General features: G+C 45.9%; 1 protein-coding gene and 1 pseudogene across 2 annotated transcripts in view; both read right to left on the bottom strand.

The window, feature by feature from the left end:
* Positions 1-17,020, bottom strand: part of TP53BP2 (tumor protein p53 binding protein 2) — a 102,196-nt gene that overhangs the window by 58,691 nt on the left and 26,485 nt on the right. The gene's annotated exons all lie outside the window — the stretch shown is intronic.
* On the bottom strand, positions 14,443-15,327 carry LOC118678957 (annotated as a pseudogene).

Genomic DNA, 17,020 nt, shown 5'->3' with positions numbered 1-17,020 from the left:
AGACCGAAGCACCAGGTCACACACGGGAAGGGTCCCGAACCCAGGGAGACGGCCTCACTGGGGGCTCCCCAGGGTCAGGGAGAGATCTTTCACTCACGAGGTGAACATGCCCCACGCACTCAGTGTGTGACGGGCACTGGGCCACAATGGGGAAGAGTCCCTGCGGGGAAGAGCTCTGAGAAACAAGACTCACACATCCGATGGCCAGCACCTCTGGTACAATCAGCACAGACTGGAGGCAGGCCTCCGCGCGGGACCTGCAGACACGGTGCCACATGCCCTGCACAGCAAAACACGTACCTAGTAACGGGCACAAGCCTTCAGCTCGATAAGGTTATACTCACCAGCACAGGGCTAACCCTGAATGTGGACCGTATGGGGTCGACATTCTAACCAACTGAGCTGGCTGGCCCAGGCTAGCATATTGTTGATAAATGCAGAAAAATATCCAGAAGGAATGTTTAAATGAAGTAAAAGTGGATGCTTTGGGGGAATGAGACTAAAAGGTGGGGCAGGAGTCTGCTGCCTTTAGTGCTATTTTTTAAAATCTCAGTGCAATAAGATGTTGACTTAAAAAATGCTAATGCATGCCCTGACCAGTTTGGCTCAGTGGATAGAGCGTCGGCCTGAGGACTCAAGGGTCTCAGGTTTGATTCCGGTCAAGGGCATGTACCTTGGTTGCGGGCACATCCCCAGTAGGGGTTGTGCAGGAGGCAGCTGATCGATGTTTCTCTCTCGTCGATGTTTCTAACTCTCTATCCCTCTCCTCTCCTCCCTGTAAAAAAAATCAATAAAATATATTTTAAAATAAAAATAAAAAACGCTAATGCAATGTAACTAGGCAGGTGTCATTCTTGGTAGAGCGGCTTACTACCTATTGTCTAGGGCTGTGCTGGGTTATATGGTAGCTGCTAGCTGTATGTGACTTTTACATTTTAAAATAAGGTGAATGGAGAACATACAACTAAAGGATCAAAGAGGAGATCTCTGCTAAATCCAGGGATATGAGAAAGAGAATAGAAAAATTATATAAGGACACTGGAGTCAAAAAGTTGATATAGCCCAGCCAGTGTGGCTCGGTGGTTAAGCATCGACCCTTGAACCAGGAGGTCACAGTTCTAGTCTGGTCAGGGCACATGCTCTGGTTGCCAGCTCAGTCCTCATTAGGGGGCGTGCAGGAAGCAGCCAATCAGTGATTCTCTCTCCTCATTGATGTTTCTATTTCTCTCCCTTCATCTCCGAAATCAATATATATATATATTTAAAGTTTATATAGGGTGTCCCAAAATTCACGCAAGATGTTCAATTGAATTGAATTGCAAATCTTGCGTGAATTTTGGGACACCCTATATAAACACGGTGCACAAAATTCATGCACGGGTAGGGTCCCTAGGCCTGGTCGGTGATCAGGGCTGATCAGATTCCCCGCCTCTCTGCCTCCCCACCTCCTCCTTCCCTCGCTCCCTCAGCTGCCCCGCTGCTGGTCGCCTGCCATGTTCCGCGCCACCCCCTGGTGGTCAGCACACATCATAGCGAACAATCGAACTCCCGTTCTCCCGGTCGAACTCCTGAGGGGACACTTTGCATATTAGCCTTTTATATACATAGATAAACAGACAGCCCTGGGACAGAACAGAATAAAGAAACCACGTGAACACAATGGATTCTGAGCCAAGTCTTTTGAAAAGAGTAGCTCTGAGGAGAGCCTATTGTGTAAGCGCTAGGGAAGCAGAAGGGATGAAATCTGAGACAGGGAAGCGGGCAGATCCAGGGTGAACCTGACTAGAAAGGCCGCAGTTACACGGGGGGCGGGGGAAATGCTGTTTCTCTAGGCTCCTGTTCTGTGTTCTTTGAGGCCTTCCTCTCTCATACAATCTAAAGCAGTGACGGCGAACCTTTTGAGCTCGGCGTGTCAGCATTTTGAAAAACCCTAACTTAGCCGAAACCGGTTTGGCTCAATGGATGGAGCGTCAGCCTGCAGACTGAAAGGTCCCGGGTTCGATTCCAGTCAAGGGCATGTACCTGAGTTGCGGGCACATCCCCGGTGGGAGGTGTGCGGGAGGCAGCTGTTCGATGTTTCTCTCTCATCGATGTTTCTAACTCTCTATCTCTCTCCCTTCCTCTCTGTAAGAAATCAATAAAATGTATTTTTAAAAAAACAAAAAAAAAAAAACCCTAACTTAACTCTGGTGCCGTGTCACACATAGAAATTTTTTGATATCTGCAACCATAGTAAAACAAAGACTTATATTTTTGATATTTATTTTATATATTTAAATGCCATTGAACAAAGAAAAATCAACCCAAAAAATGAGTTCGCGCGTCACCTCCGACACGCGTGTCATAGGTTCGCCATCACTGATCTGAAGTGTTAGGTATCTGATCCAAGAGACAAATTCACAGCTAATCCCTCTCCACAAATACCCGTTGTCTGTCACATGACTTTTTCCACAGCGCCTGAGCGTGCCTTCACTGTGAGCAGTTTATCAACCGAAGAAACATCCAAACCTGGGAGAATTTTTTGAGTGTATTTGAGCCAAACTGACGACAATGGCTGGGAAACAAAATCTCAATGGGTGGAGACAATGCTCTGCAGGACGGTGGTTTTACACCTTGCTTTACACATTACAGCCAAAGGAGGAGGCGCAAGGGGTTACAAGAAATACCTTGGTGATAGATTAGGGCGGTGGGAGAAAGCAACGGGGGGAAACCTCTGGGATTGGATACAAAGTAAAACAGACAGACATAATTATTTTACATTTGTGGGTATAGGACAGTGAGCAGCTAACCAGCTGAGCTATGTGGCCAGGGCTGGGCAAATCTTGACCCAGAGAAAAAGCATCATTTTTGCTGCAAAAGCAAGTTTGTGTGATAGGACCCCAGAGCCCTCTGTACTTCGGTTCCCTCATCTGTGCCTGCCATGCGTGGTTGTCCAAATGCCCGAGTGCTGGCTTTAAAGGTGTTTACTCCAAATATTCGGATGAGCGCCAAGGAAAATCTGAGTCGGGTTGAGCAGTACAGCCTGTCGCTGCCCCTTGAAGAATTCATTGAATCATTTCAAACCAACGGGCTCTGCAGATCATCACGGGGCTTAGTCCTTTATAGACGCAAGAAACAAGGGGACGCACCGAGCAGAAACCCAGTCCTAGAGGCCTTGCCTGAGTGTCTAAAATGGGTATGAGATGTTCTTTGGGGAGCGCCTTTAAAGAAAAGCAATTCCGTTTCCTGAAATAGTTCGGGCTACAAGTGAAGCTGTTACGCAGGAGAGTTGAGTTAAATAACCTCTAAAAGTTTTTTCCAACCCATCCCCCCGCACCCCCTCATTTCAAAGAGAATCAGGAAGGCTCCTAGGAGAAGGTTATTGTGTTCACGTCTTGCCAAAAATGTAAGAAAAGAAACTCCTGCTTGGCTCCAGAGGGACAATTCTACTTCCTAAAAATACAATGAGCCTCAGCGCGGAAAATGAAAAGGTTGCTAAAGCAGAAGGTTAGTCATTGTTTTCTGGTCTCCTTTCATCACTGTGTGATTTACTTTAATGGTAGCCTGTCATTTCGAACTGGGTGACTCGGTGGCCTGGTGGTGGGTTACAGGGCATTTTGTCCACGGCCACCCATCCATCCGCCCAGGAAGAAGCTGGTGTTTAGTCACTGCAGAGACCTGTTCCCCACCGAATATTATTCTCCATCGTCACCTCCTGGCCCGCATCCAATCGGGAAGATGGGTGCTTCCACCTTGACCTGCAGCAGAAGAGCAAGGAGAAGACGGAGCAGGACCCCCCCGATGAGGGTTGTGGCTCATTTCTGATGGTCAGACGTGAGAAGCTGTTTCGCATCCTAATTTGGCCCATCGGTTCCTAAAGCGGCAGCACGGAATTTATACTCATAACTGCCCTTGATCGCTCTTCCAAGAATGAAATTGTCTTCCCCAATGGAAGTTGAAGGGAACGAATGAATTGGTGTTTGGGGCAGGAGTGCTCTCTCATTGCAAAGCACAATGAGTCTCACCAAGCACTCTTGTCCTTACGTGGTCAGTGAGGAAGATGATATCCTCAAAGCTGTGCTTTCATTGGGTCAGCAGAATCCACCAAGACTCGGATCCCCTCTCTGACCAGGTCTGGTCACAGCCACAGTGACTTTCAAGCTCATGTCCACGCGATCTTAACTTCCTGATTTGCCCCCAGAAAGAGGTTCCCAGTGTTTGCCCCTGGGCCTGACCTTGTCTGCTTAGATTTGGGTCCTTTTGCCTGCCCTTTAACTTGTGACTCGTCCCCCTGGGTTCCTGACCCATTTTTTGACCTTTGGCAACAGCCTGCTCCTTAGGGATCTGCCTGCAGAGATCCTTGCCTTCCACCAATTCTTTATATATATATATATATATATATATATATATATATATATATATATATATATATATATATATTTTATTGATTTTTTTACAGAGAGGAAGGGAGAGAGATAGAGAGTTGGAAACATCGATGAGAGAGAAACATCGATCAGCTGCCTCCTGCACATCTCCTACTGGGGATGTGCCCGCAACCCAGGTACATGCCCTTGACCGGAATCGAACCCGGGACCTTTCAGTCCGCAGGCCGACGCTCTATCCACTGAGCCAAACCGGTTTCGGCCAATTCTTAATTCTGATTGTTGGGCTCCTGGACCAGGCCAATCTATGCTGTCGGAGGGGGAGGGTCGGGGGACGGAGATGTTCTTAACCGGAAACCATCAAGACCAGATCTGGTGATTAATGCAGACAGACGACCCAAGGACTCAGGGACCATACGAATGTCCAAAGGCCAGGAGGGGTATGGGCAACCTGCTGTAAGGTTTAGATTTCATATATTATCTATACATGAGGTTTGTATAAGGAGAGGAAGACTTTTCAAACCTCGGTCACAAAACACGGAGTGTAGCCCTCAAAATGCACCCTGGATCACATGGCAAAAGATATGTAGTCACAGAACTGCTGGTGGGCCCACAGTGTCACTCAAGCCCTGAGGACAGCAAGCGAGGCGTCCACTGAAGACCAAGAAGTGCAGGAGATGTGGAAATTCTGGGGACGCCTTTATCACTTACAAAGGCATGGTGTGTAAAATTGCTTCCACTCCGTGGGGAGACTATTACTCTACATGTTCAGATGTGTCAGGATGTTTTAAGAGCAGTTTGGACATGTAATACTTTAAACAATAAAGAATTTAAATTTTTTTAAAGCAGTTTGGACAATGAAAGGCTCCTGCAGAAGACCAAAGGAATGCTAGGTGGGGAGTCAGAAGGTTTGGCTAGAGAACGTGCTCAGGCCCTCATCAGCTGGCTCTCAATTCCTTCCTCTGAAAAAAAGTGAGGAAGGTGATTCTAAATCGCATGTTTAGCCCTTCCCACTCTGAATGAGTCATTGACCTTGAGATGGAATCACAAGCCTGGAAAGGCTCTTAGAAGTTACTTAATTCAATGTCTAACCCTTCAGGGACATGGAGGACAGCCTCTTCTGGCCGAGCTCATGCCCTTTCCACACAATTCTTTTCAGGATAAAGGGCTTCTAGATCTTCAACGGCCACCCTCCTCTCTCTACTCTCTACCATGAGTCCCAATGCCAGCCTCCTAGACAGCATCATCCAAATTGAATCCTGTGCCCACATGACAGCTCTGTAAATCCCCCCTCCTATGTTCCCTTTCTCCAGCAAAGCATCGTTGGTTGCCTCGCACATTCCTCCCAGGCTGAGGTTTCAAGTCCCCTCTCCACCCATTCACTCGTCGGGCTCTGCCCTGTGCTGTCGTCATCCTTCTGAAACCCGGCATTTACTTTTGCTTCCTCCCAAGACTCCAATAAATCAACATAATAGATTTTTTTAAAAATATATTTTATTGATTTTTTACAGAGAGGAAGGGAGAGAGATAGTTAGAAACATCGATGAGAGAGGAACATCGATCAGCTGCCTCCTGCACATTTCCCACTGGGGATGTGCCCACAACCCAGGTACATGCCCTTGACCGGAATCGAACCTGGGACCTTTCAGTCCGCAGGCCGACGCTCTATCCACTGAGCCAAACCGGTTTCGGCAATAGATTTTTTTTTAAAGCACAAACTCACAAATATAAAGAGAGTGGAGAGGTCAGTGTAGTAATAAAATTTCAGAATCTGAAAAGCTGATGGACAAGAGGTAACTAACTTAGCACATCTGAGTAAGCCAGTCCCCAAACCAGCAATGGGCAAAAGCCAAGAAACTATGCGATGGGCTCCCCCAAAGTCCTTCGAGGCTCAGGAATTGATGGCTTGAGGTTCTACTGGAAGCGAAGAGGAAGGTGGGCCAAAACAGGTGGGCTGGATGAAGAAATTTCCCAGAAAGTGGGGCAAACTAACAGAAAGGAGGGAAACTGGAGTGTGGAGACAAGAAAAGGATCATTCCAGAACGTCTAATATTCAAATGACAAGAGTGCTATAAAGGAAGAATAAGAAAACACTGAGGGGAGAAAGTCATCAAAGAAATAATTCAAGAAAATTTTCTGCCGAAACCGGTGTGGCTCGGTGGATAGAGCGTCGGCCTGCGGACTGAAGGGTCCCGGGTTCGATTCTGGTCAAGGGCATGTACCTGGGTTGTGGGCACATCCCCAGTAGGAGGTGTGCAGGAGGCAGCTGATCGATGTTTCTAACTCTCTATCCCTCTTCCTTCCTCTCTGTAAAAAATCAATAAAATATTTTTAAAAAAAAAAAAGAAAAAGAAAATTTTTCCGAGAACTGAAAGGCATAAGTTTTCAGATGGACAGGAACAACCCAATGCCCAGCACAATATCTGAAAATAGAACTGGGTCACACCAAAGAACTAGATTGTCCTCGTCCAGAAGATACCACAGGCCTGTTTAGTGACTAGACTCTCCTGAAGAAATTCTAAGAAAGCAATAACTGCTAAGACCGTGGCCATGTCACACCAGGGGTGTGCCTCAGAGGAACTGTGTCCCTGTCCCCCAGACAGGGCCTCCCTGAAGAATTCTATTCTCATTGCACCCTCCTTCTTCCCTTCCTTGACAAACATTTTGCTCTGGGTAACAGAGGAGCTACAAATGAGAGTCCCTGAGTCCTGGCCAGTGTGGCTCAGTTGGTGGAACATTTCATCTTGTGCACCGAAAGGTTGCTGGTTCGATTCCTGGTCAGGGCACATACCCAGCTTGCCGACTAGATCCCCAGTAGGGGGCATGCAGAAGACAGTGAATCAATGTTTCTCTCTCATCGATGTTTCTCTCTCTCTCCCTCTCCTTCTCTCTCTCTAAAATCAATAAAAACATATTTTTAAAAAATCAGAGTTCCCCAGACTGAGTCCCTTTCCATCCTTTTAATCAAGGTCACAGGAAAGGGAGAGACAGACAGACAACCAGGGAGGGAGAGGGCGATTGAAACAGATAGTCAATGGGAATGAAACACTTCCATTCAATTTACTATTATGACCAATAAATACCACTTACAATAATTTTATTCAACAAATATTTATTCAGCTGCTACCATGTGTAGGCACCATACTGGGCACCGGTGAAACAGTGATGCCAACATTGCCCTAATCCTCAATAGGCCCATCTGTTGGGCATCTGCCTACTTCACTGTGTACTTGTTCCGAATATGGCCCTAAGACAGGGGTGGGCAAACTTTTTGACTCGAGGGCCACATTGGGTTCTTAAACTGGACCGGAGGGCTGGAACAAAAGCATGGATGGAGTGTTTGTGTGAACTAATATAAATTCAAAGTAAACATCATTACATAAAAGGGTACGGTCTTTTTTTTTTTTTAGTTTTATTCATTTCAAACGGGCCGGATTCGGCCCGCGGGCCGTAGTTTGCCCACGGCTGCCCTAAGAAATGGAGGACAAGGAGAGGGTGCAGGATAGGATGTCCAAGTGGCCAGGGTACTCTGCTGGGTGACACAGCTCCCCTGAACTGTATTCTGGGCAGCTCATCGCCATGTATCCTGTAGCCTCTTGTCACATCAGCCCTTTTCCATGGGGCACTTGAGCCCTACACAAATGACCAGTGATAAAATTTAGCAGAGACTAGATACTCGCCAAGCGAGGGCCAAGGGCAGCCAAAAAACGCAAACTTTTCTTTTTTTTAAAAATTGGTTTGAGAAAGAGAGGAAGGGAGAAAGAGAGAAATATTGATTTTTTGTTCTACTTAGTTATGCATTCATTGGTTGATTCTTGTATGTGCCTTTGAATCTGAGATAAATCAAAATTACAGTCCCCCTGACTGTCTGTGGTCCCAAAATAATAACATCTTGAATATTGTCCATAAACTCCCTTAAAAAAAAAAAAAAAGCACAATTTTATCTCTTATTTTTGCTATGCTGGTGTCTGAAGCTACATCTTGACCTGGGAGAATAGGGTAATCATGTGAGCACATGGTCGCTGCCGTTCCTCCCGGAACAGATATGCAAACAGGGTAACCTTGGTAACTCCCCAGGTTGTATCCCTTTAAATCCTTGTGTTTGTATTTGCTGAGCCAGAGCTTCTGAGGGCTGACGCTCCTGCGTTCTTTGCCAAGTAAACGCTTTCTTTCCTTTTTTAGATGCTTCTGTCTCAGTCTTCCTTTAATAGTAACAATAGAACCTGCTTCCTGGAGCTTTTGTGTGGATTAAGTGAGTTAATATTTATAAAGCACATAGCACAGGGCTGGGCTTTTCTGGGATGATAAAGTGGACTAGTATGAGAAGGCTTCCCAGAGCAGAGCAGACGTCACCCGGTCCAGAAAAATGAGTAGGATTTAGAGGGAATGAGGGAAGGGCGTGAGGATAAGAGCGGTGCAGCTGAAGGACACGGAGTAGCTTCATTGGAATGAACAAAGGATTCGCTTTGAGTATGGCAGAGAGGTAGCACGACTGGAGGACCCATGTGAATTGCACACTGAAGGGCCTGGTCTTCTTGGTGAAGATAATAGTTACGGAGGGGTTCGTGGTGATGACATGACGTGGCCACGACTCTGCTGTAAGAAGCCCTTTCTTCCAAAAGTGCCTTTGGGAGCCACGGCCCCTGAGAGTCCTGAATCGCTGTGTGAAGTTTCACTTCATTTTGCAAGCTGCCTGCTGCCTTTGCTGAAAATCACCATGGCTTTCTGTCCGCTCCCTCCAACCCGTGTGATGTCAGTGGCCGCTCTCTCCTGGCGATGGGCTCAGAGGTGGCAATGGAACGCGTCTTGTAACTCCATTACAGAAGCCACAATGAGTTTCTCCAACGTGTCCTAAGAGCACTGTTCTCCTGCCCATCCTATATAATAAAAGGGCAATATGCAAATTGACCCTAACAGCAGAATGACTGGGAATGACTGGTCACTATTACACACACTGACCACCAGGGGGCAGACGCTCAATGCAGGAGCTGCCCCTGGTGGGGTCAGTGCACTCCCACAGGGGGAGCTCTGCTCAGCCACAAGTCAGGCTGCCAGCTGCCAGCACAGCGGGGGTGGCGGGAGCCTCTCCCGCCTCCTCAGCAGTGCTAAGGATGTCCGACTGCAGCTTAGGCCTGCTCCCCGCTGGCAAGTGGACATCCCCCAAGGGCTCCCGGGCTACCAGAGGGATGTTTGACTGCCAGCTTAGGCCCAATCCCCCAGGGAGCAGGCCTAAGCCAGCAGGTGGACATCCCCCGAGGGGTCCCAGACTGCAAGAGGGCACAGGCCGGGCTGAGGGACCCCCCCCACACACACCCAGTGCACACATTTTTGTGCACCGGGCCTCTAGTCTTACTATATGTGAGGTCAAACCACTGCAGCTCATCATGCAGTTTCTACAAGCATGCTGTAAGCTAGATAGCGTCCATTTCCGGGCTGGTTCCAGAACCCCTCTGCCACTCATTATAACAAACCAAGAAGCTGAATTCATTTATGGACCAGCCTAGAAAACATGACTAATGCTCCTGTAAACGCTGAGGCTGAAGCTTAACTCCCTTTTGCTTCTGCATCTTGTTTTCTCGTCTCTGAAATTCTATGCTTCCTTCTTAATTTGATTTTCCAATTTAAAAAAATCAATACATTATGTGCAGGAAACAAAGAGCTTTTACAATCTTCTGCCAGTTAAAAGCTTTGCCTTTCAAAATCTTTGACTCTACCTAAATGTTCTCCTCCTTGATGTTTTTCTGTCCCTGCAAAGTACACAAGTGCTCTGGCCAGGTAGCTCCGTTGGTTAGAGTGTCATCCCAATACACCCAGGTTGCATCCCTGGTCAGGAAGACTGAGAAGAAAGCATACAAGAGGCAACCAATGAACGCATAAATAAGTGGAACAAAAAACCTCCCTCTCTCTCTCTCTCTCTCTCTCTCTCTCTCTCTCTCTCTCTCTCTCCTCTCTCTCTCTCTCCCTCCCTCATGAATAAATTTTTAAAAAGAGAGAAGTACATAAGCTCTGTCGATGTGCTTTAAGGGATGTAACTATCTACAGCAATTCCGATTGACTTGGTAACGAGATGAAATCATTTCATCAGCATGGCACAGGGAAAAGAACATTGAGTTCTTGTCCTGACCTTGACACGAGCTCATTACATGCTCCCAAGCAACACATCTACACTCATTAAGCTTGACTTTTCTCATTTGTAAAGTAAGTTTGTGAACGAAGCTAAAAATACCCAAAGTCCTTTATAGCATTAAAATTCCATAATCTACGATCTCATGAGCACATCATTAATCAAGATGTGGTAGGACAAGTCACTGCATTCTGTGGGCTATGCTGGGATAGAAAGTTCTCCAACATTCCCTGCCTCCTGGCGTCATGCCCTTACGGAATTCTCTTTCCCTAAAGCGTAGGCTGAACCTCACGACTTGCTTCTAACCAACAGCATGCAGGAAAGGTAATGGGGGGGCACTTTGTGATCAGGTGTCATACTGCAGTACAATCTGACACTAACCACCCGGTGTGAGTGCCGTCTCCGTGGATGTGCGGGTACAACCCCCACCAAGATTGCCTGCATGTCAGATGCCAGCCACAAGTCTGGAAGTCCCCAAGCCACCAGCACCTCTAAGCAACTGGCTAGGGGTTCAGAGAATTCTCACCATCCTCTCAGGTTCAGTCTCCACTAGAGAACAGCTCACGGAACTCAGGAAAGTACTACATCTACAACGGGCGTTTTACTGTAAAGCAGTGGTTCTCAACCTTCCTAATGCCGAGACCCTTTAATACAGTTCCTCATGTTGTGGTGACCCCCAATGTCATTGTTACAAATTGGACATAATTAAAGCACAGTGATTAATCACAAAAACAATATGTAATTGTATATGGGTTTTCCGATGGTCTTAGGCGACCCCTGTGAAAGGGTCGTTCGACCCCCACAGGGGTCGCAACCCACAGGTTGAGAACCACTGCTGCAAAGGATACAAACTAGGACCAGCCAAATGAAGAGACACAAGGAGCAAAGATGGGGAGGCTCGCAAATGCAGAGTTTCCATGTCTTCTCCCCGTGGAATCAAGACACCAACCTCCTGGCACATCAGTGTGTGCATCAGCTCACCTGAGCTTCGGTGTCCAGGATTTCTATTGGGGTTCTATTACCTATGCACGGTTGATGTAATGACTGGTCCCGAGATGTGACTGAAGTCAGTCTCCAGCCCCTTCCTCTCACCATAGGACGAGCTGATTCCAACCCTCTAATCCCAAGGCTGGTCTTTCTGACTTCCCATCCTGAGTCACCTCATCAACAAAAACCCAGGTGTGGTTGAGCAGTCAACCATGAATCACAAAGACACTCCAATAACCCAAGAAATGTGAAGGATTTAGAGGCTGTCTCCCAGGAACTAGGAGCAAAGACCAGACAAATTTCTTACATTAGGTTACAAAATATTGTGGCTTTCATCTTGCTGGTAGAATGACTCTCTTGCTGGCTTTGCTGAAGCAAGTGGCAAAGCACAGCCCTTGAAGATCTGAATCCCATCAACAACAATGTGGGTGAGGATGGAAGCTGACTCTTCCCCAGTCGAGCCTTCAGATAATACCCTAGATTGCAGCCTCCTCAGAAATCCTGAAGCAGAGGACCCCGCTAAGCCCTTCCCAGATTCCGGACTCACAGTAACTATGAAATACTAAACGTGTGCTGTTTTCATTTGCTAAATTTGGGGATAATTTGTCGCACAGTAATCCACACTGACTATATTATGACTAAAAGATAGTGATGTCCTAAATACACAAAGGAAATACTGTGTGATATAGTCATCAATAGTCACAAAAACATCTACAGGGGACGAAAACAATGTCACCCAGCTTCCTGGTGATGGTTCAACACATGTACAGAGTTTACAGTAACTAGAGAAACGAATGCAATGTCTAGCTTCTCTCTCTCTTTTTTTCCACTCTGAACATTTTTTTACTCCTACTTTTTGATATCTTCTCTTTGTTGACTTGAGCATTAGTGAAAAAGCTGTAAAATCTTGCGTTGAAAATGAAGACCAAGTACAAAATCACTATGAAAATGAGCATTATCACAAAGAGGAGGAGGAGGAGGAGGAGGAAGAAAACGAGGATGTAGCTCCCTAAATAAATCAACTGCTTCCATCATTTTGACAAATGAATCTTCCTTCATAGATGTACACTGGACCTTCTGCTATTCCACTAGTCAAAATTTTTTTAAAATATATTTTAATGATTTATTTTTTACAGAGAGGAAGGGAGAGGGATAGAGAGTTAGAAACATCTATCAGCTGTCTCCTGCGCACCCCCTACTAGGGATGTGCCTTCAACCAAGGTACATGCCCTTGACTGGAATCAAACCTGGGACCCTTCGGTTCGCAGGCTGATGCTCTATCCACTGAGCCAAACCGGTTAAGGCCCACTAGTCAAATTTTAAATGTGCTTTGAGGCCACAGTAGATTCCAACACTTAGACCTTCTCCTTCTGCAGTTGCAATATGACACTTTACATTTCTTTGCTGTGAAGTCTAAATCCTACAACACTACCCTCAACAGCCCAGTTGGGAACGTCCTTCCTTGTGTAATTATTTAAATGCTTTGGCTAAATGATTTGAACACTCATTATTTCCTGGATCTCAATGACCTTATAAATGAAGCTATTATACGATTATGGAAGAACTATTAAAAATAATAGCAGGAAGCCAAGGGATATAAAACAAAGACGTGAGTAATTGCTTGGTCTGTGATCCTTAAATGCTTGGTTTCCATAAAAGGCCAAACACTTGAAGTGAGGCAGGATGAGGCAAAACACTGTACAACTTCTTCCCAAAATGTCCTTTGGCAGGTCAATGCCAACGGTTAGCCATCTAACTTCCACTTGATTGTTAGAATAGACAAGTGATTCTCAAGCATAAGGACCCCCTGCCCAATGAGGGGGACTTCCCAGGACCTGGAAAAGTGAACTATGTAAGCTGAAATCATATTATAATGTTATATTATTTTATATTAGGGAAAAAAGAAAACTATCCTATATAATAAAAGGCTTCATATGCAAATTGTCTCCTCGGGAGTTCGACCGCCCGCTATGACATGTGCTGACCACCAGAGGGCGGCATGAAAGGAAGGCCCTGGCAGGCAGCCAGGGGAAGGAAGACCCTGATCAGCCCTGATCTCTGGCCAGGCCTAGGGACCCTACCCGTGCACGAATTTCATGCACCAGGCCTCTAGTTTTTATTACAAAAACTTCTGAAAGTTTTGCTCAGTAAGATTTTCTGGGATGCAGAGAATACAAAGCAGCAGCGATTGTCAAAGTCATGAGAACGCAGGGACATGGGGCACGGCTCTCTCTGGACATAGCCCGTATCTCAGAACAGGACTCAGGTTCCTATCATCATCAAAGAGGGCCTGCACTGAAAAGTTGAGAAACATGGTACCAGACAGTGGACCGTATCTGACTGACCTTTCTCTCCCCAGGGCTTATGATTCCATTTACGCAAAACACTGGGACAAAAAAAAAAAAATCGGATGATGAGAGAGTGCATGGATCAGTGGCTGCTGGAGCAAGGAGTATGAGGAGTGGGGACTGACTGGGAAAGGGCACCAGGGAACCTTTTGGGGAGATGAAAATGATCTGTGTCTTGATTGTGTCGTGGTTGCATGAGGACATCCATTCCACATAACTCCTCAGATTTTATCGTTAGAATGTGCACACTTTCCTGCAGGTACATTGCACGTCTATAAAGCTGATTTTAGAAGGAAACTTAACATGTTCAAGTTCTTTTTCCTTTCTCATCTGCCTCTCATTTCTTTTTTATTTTTATTTTTTATGTTTATTTTTTTAAATATATTTTATTGATTCTTTACAGAGAGGAAGGGGGAGAGACAGAGAGCCAGAAACATCGATGAGAGAGAAACATCGATCAGCTGCCTCCTGCACATCTCCCACCGGGGATGTGCCCGCAACCCAGGTACATGCCCTTGACCGGAATCGAACCCGGGACCCTTCAGTCCGCAGGCTGACGCTCTATCCACTGAGCCAAACCGGTTTCGGCTCATTTCTTTTTTAAATCTTTTTTTTTGTTGTATTACAGATGCCCCTCTTTGCTGGCATAGGCCTGACACCTGTAACACAGCTTGGTCTCTCGGGCACCCAAGGGCACCCAAGTACTATTAGCTTCATAGACAAGTTTGCAGCTGCCTTCAAGGTCATAACCCTGGTTGCGTGCAAATTCAACCTCTGCTGTGTAGTAATTTTTTTATTTTTTTCCAAATCCTGACACAAGGGTTTCCATGAGCGAGTGACGGAGAGTCGCATTTGACCACTTTACACTCAGGAGGGTCACTACTCCGTACGTTTGGCCCAGAACAAATCAGCCTGCTCTCTTCGACAAGTGACCATTCCTCTGGTCCATTGGAAGGTTTGCCACTGTACGTTACTATCTCATTATATTCAAATGTATCCTTGTGGCTATTGCTGAATGCTCCATTTGGTATTTGTTGAGGTGGTTGACGCAAAATCTTCCCACAGCATGGGGGCTCATCACGCCAAGCCACATCATTTCCAGAAAGTTCACAATGTAGAACTGGTGATCCAAGTAAGTAATAACCCTCATTACAAGAACAGTGAGCCTCTGAACCAAACTGGACACTTCCATCTAGCCTCGATTTAGGCATAAAGCATTTACCGAATGCTTTATAAACAACCCTGGGGTGGAAGAACTGAAGAAATAACTTTAAAGGATTTTGCCATGTGCAACAGTGATAGGTCACATGACCAATCGTTTACTTGCCCGGGAAGAGGGAAAGGATGGCTCTGCTAGTTGTGGACATGAACTTCTCATACAAATCTCATACATGGGAGGAGGTGCCCATGTATTATCAGGCTGACTAACAGTAGAGGCCGGACAAACAAGAGGAACAATACACCTGTATCCTAGGCGACACTCATGTTCTACTGTGAACCCAGCATTAAAAGGGGGTACAGGCCCTAACCGGTTTGGCTCAGCGGACAGAGCATCGGCCTGCGGACTCAAGGGTCCCAGGTTCAATTCCAGTCAAGGGCATGTACCTTGGTTGCGGGCACATCCCCAGTGGGGGGCATGCAAGAGGCAGCTGATGGATGTTTCTCTCTCATCGATGTTTCTAACTCTCTATCCCTCTCCCCTCCTCTCTGTAAAAAATCAATAAAATATATTTTTTTAAAAAAATGGGGGTGCGGGATTACCCTAGGGTTTCCTAGATTCATATCTTGGTGTGTCATCATCACAGGCATCGGTGGATATGGGTCATCGGAGCACTAGAGTCACCGAAAGGATCAAGAAAAGGGATGGAGAGGAGGTGCCGTTGGAGGCCCGCGAGGAGCCGTCATCTTGCGGGAGATGAGCGGGAATCCGCCGGCCAGCCAAGCACTGATGTTCATAACTAAAATAAAGCAACCATTTGTTTTGAAATTTTCTCTATTAAAAAAAAATGTGTAGGGAAGGAATATAAGGGCACAGAGCCAATGTACATAAACAGAGGACAATGTGAATGAGCTTACTGGCAGGAAGTGGTTTAGATTCTTTCCAGAGTTGTATTGTGTTGTTTAGATCAGGGATAGATATTAACCAGATATTGTGTTAACATGAAGGTAGACAATGAGTTCATTTCAGGCCAAATTGTAATAGGTTCTATGAAGAGATAGCAATACCCTAAATAGAAAAGGGAAATTACAATCGATTAGTGGAGATAAAACTAATATATTATAAATATGCAAATGTGTCAGAAATGTTAAGCATAAAGCATTTATTGAATGCGAAACAACCATGGGGTAGAAGAGCTGAATTAACTTCAAAGGATTTTGCTATTTGCAACAATGATAGGTAAAATGACCAATCATTACTTGCCCAGGAATAGGAAAAGGATGGTAATTCTAACAAGCCAACCAACACTACTTCCAATTAATCTTCTTGCTTTAGTTGTCCCTTCCCCCCATTTCCTGTTGCCCTTGGTTATGGTTAGCTTTTTTTGCAGTTTCCTTACCTACCATCCAACAATTAGATTCCAAACCAAAGCTGCAAAAGAAAGAACATCTTGGAAAGCTTAAGACCCAGAACTAAATAACAGAAAGCTTCAAAAGTTAGTGATTTGTGTACCTTGATCTTTGTCATATTATGAAGATACAAAAATATGGAAATATTAAGCAAACTTTAAAAACTTATTTTTGATAGTCATGGGTTTGTAAAGAACAGCATAAGACATACAATACAGTCACTGCCCTAGCTGGTTTGCCTCAGTGGATAGAGTGTTGGCCTGCAGACCGAAGGTCCCAGGTTCAAATCCAGTCAAGGGCACATGCCAGGGTTGTGGGCTCGATCCCCAGTAGGGGGCGTGCAGGAGGCAGCCGAACAATGATTCTCTCTCATCATTGATGTTTCTCTCTCCTTCTCCCTTCCTCTCTGAAATCAATAAAAAATATATTTTTTTTAAAAAAGAAATATAGTCAATAATCTATATATATAAAAGCCAAGTGACCAGAACGATGGAATGACAAGAACGACTAGAAGGACCAGTCACTATGATGCGCACTGCGGGGGCCAACCGGCCTGATCAGGGCCCTGATCAACCTCCCCCCCCCCCACCTCCTGGGGCCCCTCCCCCCAGCCGGCCCCACCCCCGATGGCC

The sequence above is a fragment of the Myotis myotis genome, unplaced genomic scaffold, assembly GCF_014108235.1.
Source record: "Myotis myotis isolate mMyoMyo1 unplaced genomic scaffold, mMyoMyo1.p scaffold_m19_p_21, whole genome shotgun sequence".
NCBI lineage: Eukaryota > Metazoa > Chordata > Mammalia > Chiroptera > Vespertilionidae > Myotis > Myotis myotis.
This window is presented reverse-complemented; position numbering and strand designations above follow the sequence as displayed.